The sequence below is a fragment of the Artemia sp. Qi Xiang Cuo genome, chromosome 4, assembly GCF_049724085.1.
Source record: "Artemia sp. Qi Xiang Cuo chromosome 4, ASM4972408v1, whole genome shotgun sequence".
Lineage (NCBI taxonomy): Eukaryota > Metazoa > Arthropoda > Branchiopoda > Anostraca > Artemiidae > Artemia > Artemia sp. Qi Xiang Cuo.
In genome coordinates this window covers 88300413-88321521 of record NC_142797.1, presented here as the reverse complement: position 1 = coordinate 88321521, position 21109 = coordinate 88300413, and positions in this window count along the sequence as shown.

The window sequence follows — 21109 nt, the reverse complement described above, 5'->3', positions numbered from 1 at the left end:
GGTTCTTCCAACATAGAAACACCCACAAGAATATGAAACCCTACAAACACCACTGCCCAAAATAGGGCTTGTTTCATCTTTGCCGCTGTTAAAATAGTTCTGAATTTTATTAGAATTTTTGAAGCTGACATTTAAGTTATGTTTTTTTAGAATTCTTTGCTTTTTGTCACCGAATTTTGGAAAATAGGGTAAAACAGTAAAGACTTTTTTATCACCCACTAAAGGGATGATATCCGTTGGAGTTTGTGGAAATACTGAATTCTGTTTTTGCCTTTTTTTCTTTTTTCTATGATGGATTCCACTAACATAACGGGATATCAATTGTAAAACAAAATGTCCTTCAGATAATTCAATTCTGGGATTATATGAGCTTCTTACCAAGTTATTATAACACGAACAACTAAAGATATGATTACTCCTCTTTTTACACAAGGAGGGTGGTTGCAAGAGAAATGCAAATACCTATCATTATGTGTAGGTTTTCTATAGATCGAATATTCAAGGCTGAGAGACCTATTGAAGATTAAGACATCTAAAAAAGGAAGTTTATTTCTTATTTTCCAGTTCCAAGCTGAACTGAAGGTTGGAATCCAAACTGTTAAGATGAGACAAAAAAGTGTTAAGTTCTACCTCTCCGTAATTCAACACTGAGATAACATCATCGACAAGCCAGCCCCAGAACCGGTGTTTCGGAGGAAAAGAATTCAAAGCGGAGGTTTCAATAAATTCCATGTAAAAAGTAGCCTGAAAAGGTGAAAGGCTTGTGCCCATTGGAAGGCCATTTATTTGGGTGAAAAATTGGTTATTATGCCGAAAATATAAGGAATATTTATTGAGTAGGTGAACAAGTCGCATACTGGTTTAAATATCTAATGTTTTAAAATCCATCCGGTAAATATTATCTTTTAGTTTCTTTTGAAGAGCAAATTCACATTTTTTAAATCATATGAAGTTTACATTGAAATGGCATCAAAGGGAATTTTCAGGGAGGCAGTTGAGATAAAAAAGTACATTCACTGAAAGAAAGCTCTCAATAGAGACACTGGAGAAACGTATTTAAGTCCCATTTATAATGAACTAATTAATTCTGATCGTTTTCACTTAAATATTAAAAAAAAATCACATTTTGCAACCTAACCCAATCTGTGACGATTTTTTACCTGGAAGGCCTTTAGCTTTTAAAAATGATCTTTATAAATTAAAAAATTGAATTCCCATTCAGTACTATATTTTTTTGTTCAGTTACCCTTTCACCGTTACACGGAAAGGGTCGTCAAATTTTAGTTTTGCTTTGTATTAAGGTAAGAAATTTTTACAGTATCCTTGGAAAAAGAAACACATATGGTGAAAATATATCTCATCTTTTTAAGAATATTTGATCATTTAAGAAACTTGGGTTTTAGTTTTCATTAAAAGGAATGCATACCTTTAAAAACAGCTTATTTTGTTAATAATAGTTGATCATTTAAGAAACTGTGCGTCTGGTTTCCAGAAACAAAAAATACACACGGATAAAATACCTTTGATTTTTATTAATACTATTTGATCATTTGAGAAACTTGGGATTTTGTTTTCTGAACTAAAACACACACACAGTTGACATACATGTGATTTTAGTGATAATTAATGATCACTTAAGAAACTGGTTTTTGTAGTTTTCATAAAAGAAGGCAAACGGTTAAAATAAGACTTATTTTATTAAACATATTTGAGTATTTAAGAAACTTAGGTTTAGATTCAGAAAAAGAACACATACGGTTAAAATATATATGATTTTATTATATAATTTGAAAATTTTTAAGAACTTGAGGGTTTATTTTTTTAAATTTTTTTAAAAGAAGAACGCACACGGTTACAACACGTCTTACAACACGTCTATTTGATCATTCAAGCTACTGCGGTTTTAATTTTCATAAAAAAGAGCACACAAGATTAAAATACATCTGACTTTAATAATAATATATTGTCACTTAAGAAACTTTGATTTTTAGTTTTCATAAGAAAAACACACCGTTAAAATATATCTTATTTTATTAAAGATATTGGAGCATTTAAGAGACTTGAGTTTTAGATTCATAAACAAAAAAATATACAGTTAAAATAAATATGATTTTATTATATATATTTTATCATTTGAGAAACTTGGGGGTTCAGTTTTATTAAAAGAAGAACACAAATCGTTACGACATATATTGTTTTATTACAACTATTTGAGCATATAAGAAATTTGGGCTATTGTTTTCAGAAACAAGAACACACACGATTAAAATACATCTGATTTATTAATATTATTTGATTATTTAAGAAACTAGGGTCTTAGTTTTGAAAAATAAGGATGCATATGGATATAGTACATTTGATTGTATCAAAAATATTGGATTTTATTCAAAATATTTGAATATTTAGTAAAGTAAGGTCCTAGTTTTTATAAAAAGAAACACATTTGGTGAACATATCTCTTATCTTATTAAGAATGTTTGATCACCTAAGAAACTTGGGTTTTATTTTCCATAAAAGGGAACGCACACCTTTAAAAACATCTTATATATCAATAATATTTGATCATTTAAGAAACTGTGCGTCTGTTTTTCAGTAACAAGAATACACACGGATAAAATACCTTTGATTGTCATTAAAACTATTTAATAATTTGAGAAACCTTGGGTTTAGTTTTCTGAAATAAAAATACACACATAGTTAACATACATCTGATTTTATTAATAATTATGATCACTTAAGAAACTGGTTTTTGTAGTTTTCATAAAAGAAGGCACAAGGTTAAAATTCATCCGATTTTATTAAACATATTTGAGTAATTAAGAAACTTGGGGTTTATATGCAGAAAAAGAATACATACGATTAAAATACATAAGATCTTATTATATATATTTGATCATTTTAGAAACTCGAGGGTTTATTTTTTATTGTTGTTAAAAGAAGTACGCACAAGGTTACAACAAGTCTTACAACACGTCTTACGTCACGGTTACAACATATATTATTTATTAGTAATATTTGATCATTCAAGAAACTTCGGTTTGAATTTCCAAAAAAGAGCACACACGATTAAAATATATCTGATTTTAACAATAATACATGATCCCTTAAGAAAGTTGGATTTTTAGTTTTCATAAAATTAAGGTACACGGTTAAAATATATCTTATTTTATTAAAGATATTTGAGCATTTAAGAAACTTGGGTTTTAGATTCAGATATAAGAAAACATACGGTTAAAATAAATCTGATTTTATTATATATATTTTATCATTTGAGAAATTTGGGGGTTCAGTTTTATTAAAAGAAGATCACAAACGGTTACAACACATATTGTTTTATTAAAAATATTTGAGCGTTTAAGAAACTTGGGCTTTTGTTTTCAGAAATAAGAACACACCCGATTAAAATACATCTGATTTATTAATGAGATTTGATCATTAAAGAAACTTGGGTTTTAGTTTTTATAAAAAAGAGCACGCACGATTAAAATACTTCTGATTTTATTAATAATATTTGATCATTTAAAAATTTGGGTTTTACTTTAAATAAAAAGGAACTCACACGGTTAAAACACATCTTACCTTATTAAAAACCTTTTTGTATTTAAGAAATTTTGGCTTTAGTTTTCAAAAATAAGAACACACACACGTTTCAATAAATCTGATTTATTGATAATATTTGATCATTTAAGAAACTAGGGTTTTAATTTTCATATAAAAGAGCGCCCATGGTTCAAATAATCTAATTTTATTGATAGTATTTGATCCTTTGAGAAAGTTGGGTTTTATTTCTTATAAAAATGAACGAACGTGGCTAAAATGTATCTTACTTTATTAAAAAAATTAGAGTAGTTAAGAAATATGTGTTTTAGTTTTGAAAAACAAGGCCACATATGGTTAAAGTAAATTTCACTTTATTAAAAGTATTTCATTTTATTAAAAATATTCGATCATTTAATAAACTACGGTTTTAGTTGTCACCAAAAGCAACGCTTACGATCAAAATACATTTGATTTTATTAAGAATATTTGCTCATTTAAGAAACTTGAGCTTTAGTTTTCAGATATAAAAACACACATGGTTAAAACACATTATATTTTATTAATAATATTTGATCATTTAAGAAATTATGGGGACTAGATTTCATTTAAAAAATACAAACGGTTGAAATAATTCTTATTTTATTAAAAATATTTAAGAATTTAAGAAACTTAGTTTCAATTTCCAGAAATGTGAAAACAGTTGGTTAAAATATATCGTGTTTTATTAAAAATATTGGAGTATTTAAGAAACTTGGGTTTTAATTTTGACAAATAGGGACGCATATGGTTAAATTACATTTGATTTTACTATTAATATTAGATAATATGAGAAACGTAGGGTTTAGTTGTCATTTAAAGCATTGTTTACGGTGAAAATACCTATTTTTCTTATCAAAAACATTTCAGCGCTTAAGAACCTTGGGTTTTAGATTAATTTTGACTCTATGCATACCCCAATACTAAGAAATACATTTCAAAAGTCTTTATAGTCTCACTTCCATCATATGGCTGTCGTATCGTCGCTTATAATATATATAATTTTATTGATTCGACTTTATGCACATTTGAATACTAAACAAAACTTTTCAAAAGGCTTTATTGCATCTTTTTCCATATAGGGCTTTTGTATCATCGTTCAAAATATATGTAACTTTATTAATTTCGACTTTATGCATACCCCAATACTAAACAATAATTTTCTGAAGGTTTTATTGCATCATTTCACAGAAAGGGCTTTCATATCATCTTTTAAAATATATACGACTTGATTAATTTTGACTTTATGCATACCCCAATACTAAATAATACTTTTAAAAAGCCCCCAAAAATTCCAAGTCAAAAAATAAAAGAAAAGTGTTACTACTAACTTTATTTTATAATAGAAAAATGACGACTAACATATTTATATAATCTTCATTTAATATTTCGAAAATATCACAAGTGATCTTTTTTTTATTTAAGCATATTTTATGTAATTTTAAGACATGAAGTAAAAGTTGAAAAACTTCTAAGTAAACAAAAAAGCAAATTAAAATTAAAAAAGTAAAGATACAAACATTAAGCCAAAAAAGGGGGACGATAATTGGGGGACATGACAATGGGCCGCTTGGTGGCTGGACAAGGATAATCATAAGTTCCCCCTAAAAAAATTTCAAAGCAATTGATTTATTGGGGAATATAACGTCGCTGGTCTACTGTACCGAAGGGCGTCAGAAAACCAGGTTCATACAATCCAAATAAAAATTTATTTTTGGAATTAAATCTCTAAACCATGTATTTCAACTTTCTTTTGTTAATCATGTTCAGACAGGTATTTGAAAATGAGATGCCGGCTGGATTATGCTCATGAATCATCTCTTATAAAACAGTCATATAAGTAGGTAAATGCTCTAGTTTAGTATAGGCAATATTTTATGCCCAAATAAGGTGTGTTGCCTGTAGCATAGGGAAGCCTTAGTGCACAAATGAGGTGTACTGTTCGGAGGGCATATAGATATACTACTTATAAGGTCCTTATAGAAGGGGTGATTGTGTGAACTTTAGAAGAGGCTCATTTGATTGAAAATGTATAGTCCTAGTTCCATTTCAAGATTCAAGCATTATGGAGAGCAACTATCCCCCCTCCGCCCTCCTTGCATCCTCTTTTCTCGAAACGTATTCAATCAAAATTATAAGATAGCCGCTTTGTTACCATTAGTCCAAAAATCATATAAAAATGTCTTTAGAGTGGACACAATCCCCCAAAGCCCATGTGCAAGGGTTGTAAGTTACGACCCCGGTCATTTAAGGTGTTTTTGGAACGGGTGTTTGCATAAACTTTTAATCGGATGGAGCTCATTTGATTGGAAGTCCGAATTTTTAGTGTCTTTTATAAAAGTCAAAATGGATGGTGGCATTCGACCCCCCTGCCTACAATTCCTTAAAACATATCCGATCGAAACTTTAAGTAACCCAATTTTTTCAGCCTTGTTGAAAGGTTCAGTAATAATGTCTTCGGGGATGTCAACCTCCCCAGAGTCCTCAGGACATGGGCTGTAAGTCAGGCAATTCGTTGATTTTGTATACATAGTATATATTATTGAGAAAGGTGTGCATTTTTGAACTTTACTTTCCAAGAAGACGAAAGGCATTCAGGCGAGCCTTTCAGAGAGTGTTGAGGAGAGAATTGAACTAAATCAAAACATGTTATGTGTACACGGAGGGTCAAAAGGGTGTAACATAGGAACAACTGAGTATATCAATTAGAAAAATTCTTGAAATGATAAGGAATATTATAATAAAACAATATTTCCATGCTACCAATATTACAGCAACTACCACCACTTCTACTACCAAACTTCTCCATTTACGATATTGAGGGAAAATGTGCATACACACTGTCAAATTAGCTTATCTTAAGAGTTGATTTGGGTATTAAGTTGGAACTGTCAGAGATTGCTTAAAGAGGAAGATCGTCTCACCAAAAGGCAATTTGTGCATTCTACTGTTACTGCTACATTTACAACTGCTGCTACGACTACTTCTACTAAAATTACCTCTATTGTAACTACTTGTAAGATTAAGAGCATTAATATAAAAATTTCAAGAAGATGCAGGTTATCAAAAGAACATATCAGCAATGTCATAGCAATGGATAAATGGACTAAGTTGAAACTTCGAGGACTTGGTGATAGGGATGTTCTACTGACCGAAATGCAATATTTTAATACTGATAATGCTAGTAGTACTACCGCTATTCAATGCTATTGCTAGAAATACCAATACTATTACGCTGCGTACTATTACAGCTATACCTAAGGCTATGAAGGAGAAATTTTCAAGAAAATCTTAGGGAGGAAGGTGAACTAAATCACAACATACCGTCTGTATGCAGGTTGTCAAAAGGGTGTAAAAGCAATGGTAGTATCCTCCTAGGCACTTTAAAGGCATGCCCTCCCTTTTTTGGTTATGTTTGTTGGTTATGTTGGATGTTGCTTATGTTGGTTATGTTCATTGGTTATGTTTGTTGGTTATGTTTGATGGTTTTGATAAATGGCTGTTCGTTATGTTTATTGGCTATGTTTGTTGGTTATGTTTGTTATATTTGTTGGTTGATGGTTATGACTTTTGGTTGTTGGTTATGTTGGTTGTTAGTTATGTTGGTTAAGTTTGTTGGTTATGTTGGTAATGATTAATATTTGTTAGTTAGGTTTGTTGTTTGTTGGTTATGTGGTTTGATGGTTATGTTTATTGCTCGTTGATTATGATTCTTGGTTATGTTTGTTGTCGATGTTGGATGTGATTGCTGGTTATGATTGTTGGATATGATTGTTGGTTTGGATATATTTGATAATAAATAGGGCTAATAGCCAATTCTATCCCTGTTTTATTTCCCCATGATGTTTTTCTATTAAAAACCCTAGACGCTTGTAAGAGATCTTGTTTAAAATTGCCTCCTCAGCTGTTACAAGCCATATTGTTTTCCCCTTATAGGTATCTAGACACCCATTTTATAGGAAAATATTGTATAAACATGTTTCCATATGCTAGAAGCCATTTGTTTTTATCGAGCGTAGGTTTCTCTCAGGAAGTGGGGCATTCAACATCAAAATGGATGCATATACATTATTGAAAACTGGAACTGTTGATGAAATGGGACCTAGAATGCCTAAGGTGGCGGTGGAAATTACAAGGGGCTGCAGGCTAACCCTAGAATGGGACAGTATGTATGCTGGATATGCTATAATATTAAGCACATTCACCTCGGAAGAGGAGGAAAAAGATTCATGATTTCTTTCCTACAGGCGGGAGTGCTCCTATAATAAAATGTTTTCCAGATAAATTGAGCTTAGATTTAGTACCCTCAATAAATTTAAGTCATTGCATCCTACCCTTCTATATCAAAGTTAAAAACCTTAGTTTTCACGATCCCGCTGCAATAAAAGAATTTTCTTAAAGAAAGGTATAGAATTAAATAATTTATTCTCCCTATAATGCCCAATTACTCCAACAGCCATAGCAACCAGTTCCAGGTCCCTAGCAACCAGCAGTGGCTATTGATTATTGATTATGCACACCTGGATGTTATATAATAGTTTTTTCTTCGTTTATTATGTAACAGGTAACATTTTTCTTTGATTGTTACGTAATCTCTCCTGACTTGTTAGGGTTCAGGGCCCGTTCGTCGAGTGGGGAAATCCACAGTTGTAACTGAGGATGGCGCACACCTGGGTGCTACTCAATACCTTAGAAGATATTTTTTTCTTAAACACGCTTTTTTTCTTCCATGTGTTTTTTTCTTTCAAGGTGTTTTCCTGCTTTCAAGGCGTTTTTTTCTTTCAAGGCGTTTTTTCCTTCGAGATTTTTTTTTCTTCAAGATTTTTTTTATTTAAGAGTTTTTGTTCGAAATTTTTTTTCTTCAGGGTTTTTCCCCTCAAGACATTCTCCAAGCCACTGACGAAGGATGTGTTTTTCCTCAGAGAACTCTGTGTAATTGTTTGGATTCTAGTCTCTCTCTCTCCCTGTGCCTGAGTTTCTGATATTGTGTATTTTTGTCTCTGTGTCTATCTGTGTGTGTTTGTGTATCTAACTCTGTGTTTTTGTGTTTGTGTGTGTGTATGTGTTTGTGTCGGTGTGTTTTGTCTCTCTCGGTGCCTTTGTGTCTGTCTCTGTGTGTGTTTTGTCTCTGTGTCTATCTTTGTGCGTTTGTGTATCTGACTGTTTGTTTGTGTGTGTTTTTGTCTCTCTCTCTCACCGTGCCTTTGTGCCTGACTTTGTGTTTGCCTGTCCTTGTGTCTGTTTTTGTGGGATTTTGTGTCTGACTTTGCGTCTGACTCTCTCTCTCTCTCTCTCTCCTCTTTATCCCGCTCTCTCTCTCTCTCTCTCTCTCTCTCTCTCTCTCTCTCACCGTACATATGTGTATCACTGTGTGTTTACCTATCTCTGTGTCTGTCCTTGTGTGTTTTTGGGTCTGACTCTGTGTGTCTGTGTGTGTTTTTCTCTCTCTCTCTCTCACCGTGCCTGTGTGCCTGACTACGGGTTTGTCTGCCTCTATGTCTGTCTTTTTGTGTGTAACTCTGTGTGTTTGTGTGTGGTTTTTTCTCTCTCTCACCGCACCTATGTGTCTGCTTGTGTGTTTGCCTGTCCTTTTGTATTTGTGGGTCTGACTCTGTGTGTCTCTGTGTGTTTTTCTCTCTATCTCACCGTGTCTGTGTTTCTGACTGTGTGTTTGTCTGCCTCTATGTCTGTCTTTGTGTGTGTAACTCGGTGTGTTTGTGTGTGATATTTTCTCTCTCTCACTCCGCCTGTGTGTATGACTATGGGTTTGCCTGTCTGTGTATCTGCCTTTGTATGTTAGTTGTTTGACTCGGTGTTTTTTGTTTGTTTTTGCCTCTCTCTCAATTTGCTTGTGTGTCTGACTGTGTGCTTACCTGTCTCGGTGTCTGTCGATGTGTTTTTGTGTGTCTGACTCTGTGCGTTAGTGTGTGTGTGTGTGTTTTGTCTCTCTCTCATCGTGCTTGTGTGTCTTCCTGTGTGTTTGCCAGTATCAATGTTGGTCTATATGTGTTTGTGTGTCTAACTCTGTGTGTTTGTTGTGTTTTGCCTCTCTCTCTGTGCCTGTCTGTCTCACTGTAAGTTTGCCCGTCTCTGTGTGTGTCTATGTGTATCTGACACTGTGTGATTTTGCATGTTTTTATTTTTCTCTCTCATTGTGTCTGTATGTCTGAGTGTTTGTTTGCCTGTCTCATTGTCTGTCTTTGTGTGTTTGTGTATTTGAGTCTGTGTGTTTGTTTGTGGTTTTGTCTCTCTCACCGTGTCTGTGTGTCTGAGTGTGTGTTTTCCAGTCTCTGTGTCTGTCTTTGTGTTTTTGTGTATCTGACTGTGTGTTTTTATGTATCAGTAGGACTTTTCACTCTGAATTCCTATTTTTTTGCAATAAATTTATAGAAAATACTCAGAAAACACATTTCTATGATTCAAAATATGTGCTACAAAATAAGGAATGCTTAGTCCAGGTAAAAAAAAAATAAGAAGAAAAGGGCTGTCTACATGAAAAGTTTCAAACGATGTAACGGGCCAGTCAAAGTGTGTCACGGTTGAATAAACTGCCATAGACTATCACGCTCTAACGATGAAATAGTTTGTTCCCACTATTCAACTAAGAAATATTTATTGGGTTATGCATATACATGCTTAAGTGATGAAGAAATATATATTAGCTTAAGAAATATATTTTGGATTATACATGCTTAAGTGATGATGACGGGTACCAGTTGGATGCCTCGGGTGGCCATATTGTGCTATGCTGGCGTAAATTGCCACGAGTATTGAGAAGAAATACGATTGAAAATTTTCATTTAAGTATCACAATCGATTCTAAATATATGCGGTTATTTTTGTAGGAAAATGTCTCAAAATGGTTTAGGTGTGACTTTGCACGTCAGAGGGTGCCACGAGCTATTGAGTTTGACGGTGGCGTGAACTGCCAAGGACTATCACGTTATAACAAGGAAAAAGTATGTTCAAACTATTCGAATAAAAAAATATCTAAATATATAAAAATATCTGGAAATAAGATATAAAAATATAAAAATATCTTGAAATAAGAAGAATATTCATTCAAGAAAATGTTTTAAATTCTATGTCCTTTTTAAGCAATAAGTAAATATAAAAATAAAGACGAAAAGATATTGAAATAGATCACGTAACAATCAAAGAAAAATGTTACCTGTTACATAATAAACGAAGAAAAAACTATTATATAACATCCAGGTGTGCATAATCAATAATCAATAGCCACTGCTGGTTGCTAGGGACCTGGAACTGGTTGCTATGGCTGTTGGAGTAATTGGGCCAACACTACTCTTATAACGGTTGATATGGAAAAGATGGCCAAATACACTTTAGAGGAGACTAATTTGATTGAAAATTCTATTTACGATTAAAGAGTCAAAGCAGATCTGAGGGCAACTATCTCCCCATCACGCTCACTTTTCCCGAAATGCATACAACCGTACTTTTTAGACAGCCGTTTTGTTCAAAATAGTCCGAAAATCGTATAACGAAGCTTTAAGGGTTGACATAACCCTACAGAGCCCAGAAGCATGGCTTGTCAGCTATGCTTCAGGAGCATAAGAGGTTCTTATGGAAAGGTTGGTCGTATAAACTTTAGAGGAAATATATTTGATTAAAAATTGGAAGTGCTAGTTCCTCTTTAAAAGTCAAAAGTGATCGGAGAGCAGCTGGCACCCCCATCCACGCATTTTCTTTCTCCAAATGCATCGGATCTTCAAATTTTGAGATAGCCATTCTGTTCAAAATTGTCCAAAGATCATATAACAATAACTCCTGGGTTGATAAAAGTCCGCATAGCCCGAGGGTAAGGTGGTAAAGTATAGCCCACGGACATATAAGGTTTTTGTAGAAGGTTTGGAAATATAAAATTTGGAGGAGGCTAATTTGATTGGAAATAAAAAGTTCTAGTTCCCTATTTTAAAACTTGAAATTGATTGGAGGGATACAACGCCCCTCTTCCCACTCCAAATGTTCCTCAAATGCACCTGATCGAAATTTTGAGATGGTATTTTTTTCAACATAGTCCTAAATTTATATAACAATACCTTCGGAGTCGAAACAAACCTCAGACCTTGGGGAAGAGGGTTGTAAATTACGTCTCGGTAGCATATAAGGTTCTTATGGAAAATGTTGTCGTATAGACTTTGTAGGAGGTTCATCTAACTGAAAAATGAAAATTTTATTTCACTTTTTAAGAGTCAAACGTGACCAGATGGTATTTAGGTGTTCCGCCACGCCCATTTTTCTCCTAATGTATTTGATCAAAATTTTAAGATATATATTTGTTAAAAAATATTTCAAAGGTTTTCTAGCAATACCTCCATGGTTGAAACAGTTCTACAGATCCCATGGGCAAGGTTTGTTAGTTTTGCCCACGGGCATATATGTTTTTTATGGAAGCAGTGGTCGTATAAACTTTGCAGGACAGTTGAAGCTGTAGCTGTAAACATTGAATATTGTAGTTCAGATTTAAGATTTAACAGTGATCCGAGGGGAGCCATCATACTCCCCTTACATCATAAGCAACACTTCAAATAGGGATAAATCCTTTTATTAGACAGTGAAAGAGCAATAAAAAAAATGCTGAATATTTCAATCACATATATGATGACCAACTTCAGCAGATATACTAAATTAAAGCAAATAAATCCAACGATATATATACAATTTCTTGTAGCAGTGTAAAAGCCCTTTATATTGTCACAAGGATATCTTCTTATAATAATGATTAATTGAAAGTGACAAAAATTATACTGGCGTCCAGAACTCAAATTTTTTTTACTATTACTTTGTCTAACTCTTTGATTTCCTTGGCACTTCATTTCAAATTTTCCCTAAAAAGTATTTTTCCTTCTCCTGTAGACTGGCCCGAGACTCATCCACACAACGTGCCCTAGTCACCTCAACCTTTCTTTCATTATAGCCCTAGAAAGCGGTTATGAACTATATTTTTCGTATAGCATACTGTTTGAAATGCGGTCAGTCAGCTGGGTACCCAGAACAATCCGTAGGCAGTTCCTCTGGAAAATATCTAGCAAATCTTCATCTGCTTTTTGGAGTGCTCATGCTTCAAAGCAATATTTGACCACCGTCATCGCTGTAGATTCTAATATTCTAATCTTAGTTTGCATACTTATTAATTTTCAAACCTATTTTAGCACCCTGAACTCGTAAAACCTCTAAAAGTACATTCTTTTGCTCACACTTTCATCTAGAATGCTTAAATCATCAGCATATACTAAGTCCAGGAGACTATTTTCTCCCCATTTGATTCCGTGGTCTCATATTGCCTTTCCTGTGCTCCTTAAGACAAAGTCTATCAAAATAATCCATATAAGGGGGGGATAGAACACAATCCTGCTTAACTTCTCATTTAATACAAAACCGGCTGCTAACCTCATTTCCTACCTTAACCGCAGCAGTGTTATTCTCGTACATAGGACTAATCACTTGTTGTGGTTTACCATACAAAGATAAAACCTTTGCTAAAGCTCTTCTATCAACAGAATCAATCACTTACTCATAATCTATAAAACTGAGGACCAAAGGTGTTTGACAACTCAGGCACTTCTCAATTATTAACCTAAGGGTGAAAATTGGGTCGACACTACCTCTACATTTTCTTTAACCACACAGTTCTTGTCTTAAAACTTTTTCTACAGTATCTCTCAGTCTAAAATGTATCATATTGTAAAGTAATTTGATACCGAAAGAAACCAGACTAATACCTCGATAATTACCACACTTATTCTTATCACCTTTCTTATAAAGGGGCTTAATTAAGGTTTTCCTATAATCATTAGGTAACTTCCCCTTTTTCAAAAACCATATTCAAAATCCTCAGTTACTTATTTCTAACCTCAGAGCCAATATATTTAAGAAACTCATTTACCACACTATCATCACCGGGAGCCTAATTATTTCTTAATCCTTTTAGTACTGTCGCTAATTCTCCCTCATAAAGCAAATCTTCCTTCACATCCAAGGTATCACAAACTTTTTCATTTTCCTCTATACTTTCCTCTATACCTTTTCCTGCAACTTTTCAGTCTTTTTTCAGTCTTTGACCTATTAAGATCTAAACCAGTTTATATTGTTCAGCCAGTTTTCAAAGAGGATTATTGTTTGGATATTTATTTCATTGTGCAACAAGTGAAATTGTGTACTATACTGCATAGAGCAGTGAACAATTTGATTTGGATAATTGTATAATATTATTACTGTTGCTGTGGATGCCAGAGTAATTAATTTGAAAAGTACGATGGAATAAATGTTTGCAGGTCTCCACGGTCCATCGGGCCACCAGCCACAAAGGTGATTGCCAATACCATCCGTGGGCCTGCTCAGGACAAGATAAGTGATTTTGGATTTTTTCTCGTTTGTGTCTTCATGATGCCCTTTAAAAATTTTGATTTTGCCCTAGCTCATTTCCAAGGACTCCCGTTATGGCCAGTCAGAGTCCTGCGGATCGTTAAAGACAGAAAAGGGCGAGAAAACTTCATTGTTTTTTGCTAGGGAGATCACAAGCAAATTCGGCTCAGTGAAAAAAGTTTAGTATCGTATGAAGATAATTTAAAGGAAAAGGAACAAGAAGCAAAAAACACGAAAAGGAGCGAAGGTTGCGGTTGAAGAAGCTAAAAATTCTCCTGAAATCTACAAACAAAGCAAATCATACGCTGTTCTTGAAATCAGCAAGCCAGCGAGCTCGTCATCTCAGCTGTTGGAGATAATTGTTGCTAGTGAGGATGAGATTGCAAGAACGCAAAAATAAATGATAGAATTAATTACTGAGAAGGTTTTAGAAAAGTGCGGGGATAAACAATAGAAAATTGGGGATTCCCTAAAGCAATCGTGCGAGACGATAATTAGTGAAATCTATGCCTCAGCGTCCCTTGAGTTTAAACCAAAGTTTCAGAGCATATTACAGTCATACAAAAGTTTGAAAGCAGAAGTTAAAGGGTTGGAAAATAGCGTGGAACAGATGGGAAGTAGAATAGAAGATTTTAAACAAGAAAAGCTTCTAAATAGCCTAGTTTTCAACGGTGTGAACCAGTTATCGGGTGAAGATTTGAAAGCAACAACTATGAATATCATAACACAGAAAATGGGAGTCATCAGTTTTTCGCAAAATGACGTTCAGAGTATTTACCGCTGCCATTTAAATAATTCTACTGCACAAGGTCAAAGAGATGTTGCACCGGTGTTTGTGAAATTAAGAAGCAGCGAAATGGCAAAGAAAGTTTTCAAGAGCAGAAAAACTTGCTAAGTCTGGCATTTTCGTCTCTGAGGCCCTAACGAAACGCCGTCGGGACATTCTGAATACGGAGAGGGATAGTTTTGGAGTGCGAAATGTCTGGTCTGGTTGTGGACACCATTGCTCGCAGGATTCGGTCACTGGCTGTTTGCGTTTAGTTGCTCGTGGTTATTTTGTAGTTTTGGTTTATTGTTTGTCAATGTTTTGTTCTCTTTTCATTTACTATTATTTATGTGTTCCGAGAGCTCAGCTGCGCTTTTTTGTCTTTTATTATTATTATTATCTTTTTTTTCTCACAATGAATGTTATGAAAGTGTTTATTAGATATAAATATGTGTGATGTACCAATTGGTACCACATCAAGGCTGAGCAAGTTGGAACGTTGTCCGTTTATATTGATAGTTATTTACTTTCGGATTTGGCGAATGAAGAGTCTTCAGTGAGTTATAGACCTTTCCAGTTTAGTAAATGTTGTGATTCTTCTTATCTTGGAGTTATGCAAAATGCTGGTTTCAATGCGTGTTCGTAAAACTGCCACCTTACTTCTTCGTATGATGAGACATTTGATATTCTTTTGAAATGTCGGAATCTCCATGTTATGGCCCCTTGTGAAACTTTTTTGAGTAAGGATAGTCCTTTCTCGTCTTTTAATTTTGTGGGCTATCAGCTTACCACGAGGAGTAGAGCTTCAATGAACCGCGGCGGACTTGGTTTAATAGCAAGTGATTTACTTAAATGGAAGCCCAGGGAGGATCTTGATGTCTGGAGAGAAGGTAAGGTAGAAACACTTTCTACTGAAATTGAGATTGTTATGAGGCTTGGTGTTAGAAAAATTATCCTATCAGTAGTTTATAAACCACAAAGTGCGTCGTACGAGGAATACACAGAAGGTTTCCAAAGTCTTCTAATGATAGTTAAGAAGTCAAAGCAAGAGTTAAAATGTGTGGGTGATTTTAATTTTGATCTTTTATGTACAGGTAGTTTTAATCTAGATTTTTTTATTTTATGGTTTCTAATGATCTTTTTCCCACTGTAACAATTCCTACTAGGATCACGGACCGCTCTGCTACCCTGATTGACAATGTGTTTGTTTATTCAATGTATATCCGAAAGGCGTTTTCTAATATTGTAGTGAATTTGGCATCTGATCATTTTACAGTGGTATTTAGTTTAGATTTACAAGTGTCACGCCAGAAAAAGCCAAAAAAAATTTTTTCGAGAGATTAAGCCTGAAAACATTCGGAAGTTTAAAGAAGAAATAAGTGCAACATGTTTTGAATCTGTATTGAACCAGAATTACCCCTTTGAAGCTTTTGAGCAATTTAGTAGCATCATAACTACTGCATATGACAAAACTTGTCCGCTGAAGACACTCAGACAGAGACCAAATATGCCGAGAAAATCATAGGCCGATGAAGAGCTAATTAACTTATGTAAACAGCGTGACAGTGCGTTTCAGGATATCTGAGATCTTCAAAGAAGGAAAATAATACTCATTTTGAACAGCTTCGGATTATGGTGAACTCACTGAAAAGGAAAAAAAAAAAACAATATTACTCTGTACTTTTTAAGAAAGATAAATCAGGTCTGAAAAGAACTTGGAAAGTTATTAATGAACTGGTCAGCGGGCCTCGGAGAACTCAATACCCTCGAATTGAAATCGAAGGAGTTTAAAAACAGCAAATTATTTAAAAATAGGAGTTTTAAAAATAGCAAAAATTATTTAAAACAGCAAAGATTCTCCCTCTATACAAATGGGGCACTTAAATGGATATATCAAACTGGAGGCTTATTTCTATTTTGCCGGTGTTTTCGAAAGTTTATAAAAAAGTTATCCATGGAAGACTTTATGATCACCTCATGAGCCTGCATGCATTGTATGATGGCCAGTTTGGATTCCGGAAGCGTCAGTCGACTTCACATGCTGTACAACATCTTTTAGAAAAGTGTTAACTTGGCTTTGGGAAAGGGTGAATATTGTATTAGCGTTTTTATAGATTTAAAAAAAGCGTTTGATTCAATTCAATTCAATTTACTAAATACTAAAGTAAATACATAAATACACTTAAGCGCTAGAGGTCCCAAGAAGTATAGCTTGTAGAGGACCTCGTAACAATCACAAAATCCAAACAAAACAAATCAGGGAAGGAAAAAAACATACAACCATATCTAAAAAATATAAACACAATGCGAGATACCGCTGATTTGAGTATTTTATTGGATAGATTAAGGGATTTGGGTGTAAACGGGAGATGTTTGGATTGGTTTAGTTCGTATTTAAATGTTAGGGCAGTTAGAGTAAATCTAGGGGAGAACTTTTCTAAGTTTTTACTGGTTTCTTGTGGAGTTCCCTTGGGTTCCGTTTTAGGACCCCTGTTGTATTTAGTGTATGTTGACAGCATGCGGTTTTATATTCCTTTTGCGTCTATGATATCTTCGCCGACGGTACAGCAATTGTTGTGGCAGCGAAGACTCTTGAAGAATTGGTCCAGAATTCAAACAGAGCGCTGCAAGGGTTGAGTGAGTTTGTAGGCGTTAGCTTACTTAGCATTAATGCGGCAAAGAGTAACTATATTCTGTTTAGTCGAACTGGTATATCTTCCAATCTTCCCAGTGAAATAGCAATAAATGGTGCTGTACTAAAGCGGTTTTGAGGAAGTAGGTTACCTAGGATTTATCCTCGATCAGAACCTCAGCTGAAGAAGACACGGTAATGTGGTTGATTGTAAGGTATCCCGTGGCCTTGGGATTTTAAGACGTTTTCAATATTTTTTATCTTCTCGTATTTTAGTTCTTTTATACCATTCTTTGATTGCGCCGTATATAAATTATGGATGTGTGATTTGGGCTAGTAATTTTACGTGTAATTTTAAACGATTGCAGATTCAGCAAAATAAACCAGTGAGATTCATTGGTAAGTATGATACAGGAGTTCTAAGTACAGAGTAGATTCTTAGGAAACATAAGATTTTGAATATAGGTTAGATTAGAGATTTTCAGATTGGTATTTTTGTGTTTCAGAGTTTTAATGGTTTAGCGCCTGATGTTCTTAGTAATTTTTTTTTCGTTTTAACTCGTTTTATCATGGATACGCTACGAGAAATGCTGGACACCTGGTAAGTGAGCCAAGAAGTAGGGTTCGTTCTAGCCTTGTGGCAAGGCACTTGGGTCCGGTGGTCTGGAATACCTTTCCAGACTCAATTTGGGAAGCAGAAAGTGTCCCGCAATTTAAAAACAGTTAAAGAAGCATCTCTTTGCGGGCGGTTGGTGAGTGGAGGGCTGGAAGACGAGAGAGGATAAATTAAGTAATTTTGTTTTTGTTCTGTTTTTAATATACTCGTTTTATTATATTATTTTTTTATTATTTTGTTTTCATAATTTATTATTCAGTAATTATTATTATTTTCTCTTTTTTTGTTGTTCTTTATCTGTGTTTATTTCAGTGATGTGTTGGTTAGTTTTATAATATAGTAATTGTGTACGGTACTGGTTGCATTTTTCAACACATATGTGCTTTATTTGTAACCGGTCGTAAAGCCGGCATGAATCATTTTTAGTAAAGCTTTTGAATCTTGAATCTTGCAACTCTATCTCGGTTAAGCAAGTTCTAAAAATTTTCTGCCCATCTCTCTTTTACTCTTTCCTTATTATTAATTGTGGCCCTGTTCCTATCCTTAACTGGGAGAAGTCCTGATTGACTATTCACTCTCAATTAGTTAACATACCAGTAAAATATTTTACTATAATGGCGTCTAACAGCATCTTCCAGATCCTCGGCAATTTTGTCCATGGCCTCCACTTCACACCTCCTTAGTTGATATTTTAATGCTTTCTCCACTATCTTTACATTCCTTTTGTTTTCATATGAGCTACCACTCAAATAATTCTTTTACAAGTCCCTTCTCCTTTCTATTAAACGTACAGCTTTTTCAATAATGTTCTTAGCTGCAGTCCTAGCTTTCTTCCCTAAGACAATTCAGCAACTTCGCAGATTATTTTTCAAAATTATTCCAACCCACTTTTACATTGTCAAATTTTAAACTCTGAAGTTTAGTACTCCTATTCCTGGAAAGTTTCTCCCAAATTCTCATCTTAGAGTCTACCAACATCATAATTCCCCGAGAGGTAGTTACCTTTCTGAAATTTCAGATTTAAATTAACCCTAGACACTACTAGATAGTGGTCTTTACTTTTAGCATCAACAACAGCACTTCTATATACCCTAGTATCTTTTATTAACCCTCCAAGTCTTCGATTTACTATATAATAATCAATAAGGTTTGTTGTCTTACTTTCACGTGAACACCATGTTAACTTATGAGCCATTTTATGACCAAACACCGTATTGGTTTTAACTAGATATTTATATCTACAAAATTGCAAAAGTCTGTATCCATTACTGTTTTCTTTTCCTACACCAAATTTACCTAGGCTAGGATACCATCTATCCCTATTTCTACCAACCTAGGAAATAAAATGACCTAGTAATAACATCTCATTTCTACCTGAGACCCTGTCTATTTTCTACTGCAACTGTAAATAAAATTCATCTGAGTCACTAGTATCTCCGTAAGTCGGTTCTAAAGTGAAATATACTACCATAACTGATACCCTGAACTTTTTAGTCATAAAATAAGCAATTAGTATTCTATTATTAATGCCTTTCCAGGCAAAACAAGACTTAGAAGCTTCCTTATTCATCATGAACCCTACTTCCTTTTTGTATACCCCATCGTTCCTTACATGAGTAAACCAATTCAATATCACCTAATTTCATGCTTCCTACCCCTGGGGTATGAGTTTCTAAAACCCCTAATAAATCCAGTTCGAATCGTCTGAATTCGTAAGTCAAAATTTCAATACGATAGTCATTTTTTAACGTCGAAACCTTCCAAGTTCTAATTTTCATGTTCATTAAATCATTGAAATTATTTTGGTTCAGGATAAGCAATGGTCCCGGATACCAGTGCAGGACAGGGATAACTTTTCTTCTCAAGTCTACATCGAAGTGTTTAAGCCGGCTTAGAACCAGACAGCAATCCTATTTAATGTGATATAATGTGATGATCCTATTCATTGGTTATTCTTTCAAGGCTTTCTGAAGAAAACTTTGTAGATTAATTCTCTTCGTCCTCTTTTGATTCATTTATCATATATACCTTATTTATCAGATGATCGTGTATTTATTTTAACAAAAGTTTGGAATAGCCATCTTCTGCGAAATAGTTGAAAAAACAGATCCACCAGAGATAGCTAATGATAAAGATACAACAGATAGCTGATGACAAGGTAGTTGATGGAAAAACCCACCAGAGTCCCAGGGTAAAGTGTTGCACGTTATATAAGTTACATGCTGTTTATATATAAAGTTGGTTATCATAGGCAGCGCAATAAGGCTGCCTAAGTAAAGAACGATGTTGGCACAATGTATTACTTATTTTCTTCTTCCATACCAGGGTACTTCGTAACGAAGGAGTTGCCGTAGAAACTTGGAAAAGGGATTTATTCGATTGGAAATTGGAATGGCTAGTGCCCTTTTTAATAGTCGAAAGTGATTGGAACGCAACTAACAACCCTTCCACGCGCACCATTTTCCCAAACACATCCAATAAAAATTTTTAGATAGCCATTTTGTTTAACGTAGTTGATTTCCAAGTTAAAATTATGTTTTTGAGGAGGAAACTCCTCCACAACCCTCTGGGCAAGGGTTTTAAGTTATGCCCTGGGGTCGTACAAGACCGATGGTGGCACAATGTATTATTTCTTATTTTTTCCTTTAGACCAGGGCACTTTGTATCGAAGAAGTTGTCGTAGAAACTTCAAAAAGGGCTCATTCAATTGAAAATTGGAGTGGCTTGTGCCCTTTTTAATAGTTGAAAGTGATTGGAAAGCAACTAACACCCCTTCCACGCCCATCATTTCCAGAAACACATCCAATCAAAATTTTGAGATAGCCATTTTGTTCAGCGTAGGTGATTTCCAGATAAAAATTAGGTTTTTGAGGAGGACACTCCACCAAAGCCCTCAGGGCAAGGGTTTTAAGTTATGCCCCAGGGGGATAGAAGAACGATTTTGGCACAATGTATCATTTATTATTTTTTTCCTTTAGACAAGGGCACTTTGTATTGAAGAAGTTATCGTAGAAACTTTGAAAAGGGCTCATTCAACTGAAAATTGGAGTGGCTTGTGCCCTTTTTAATAGTCGAAAGGAATCGGAAAGCAATTAACACCCCTTCCACGCCCACCATGTCCCGAAACACA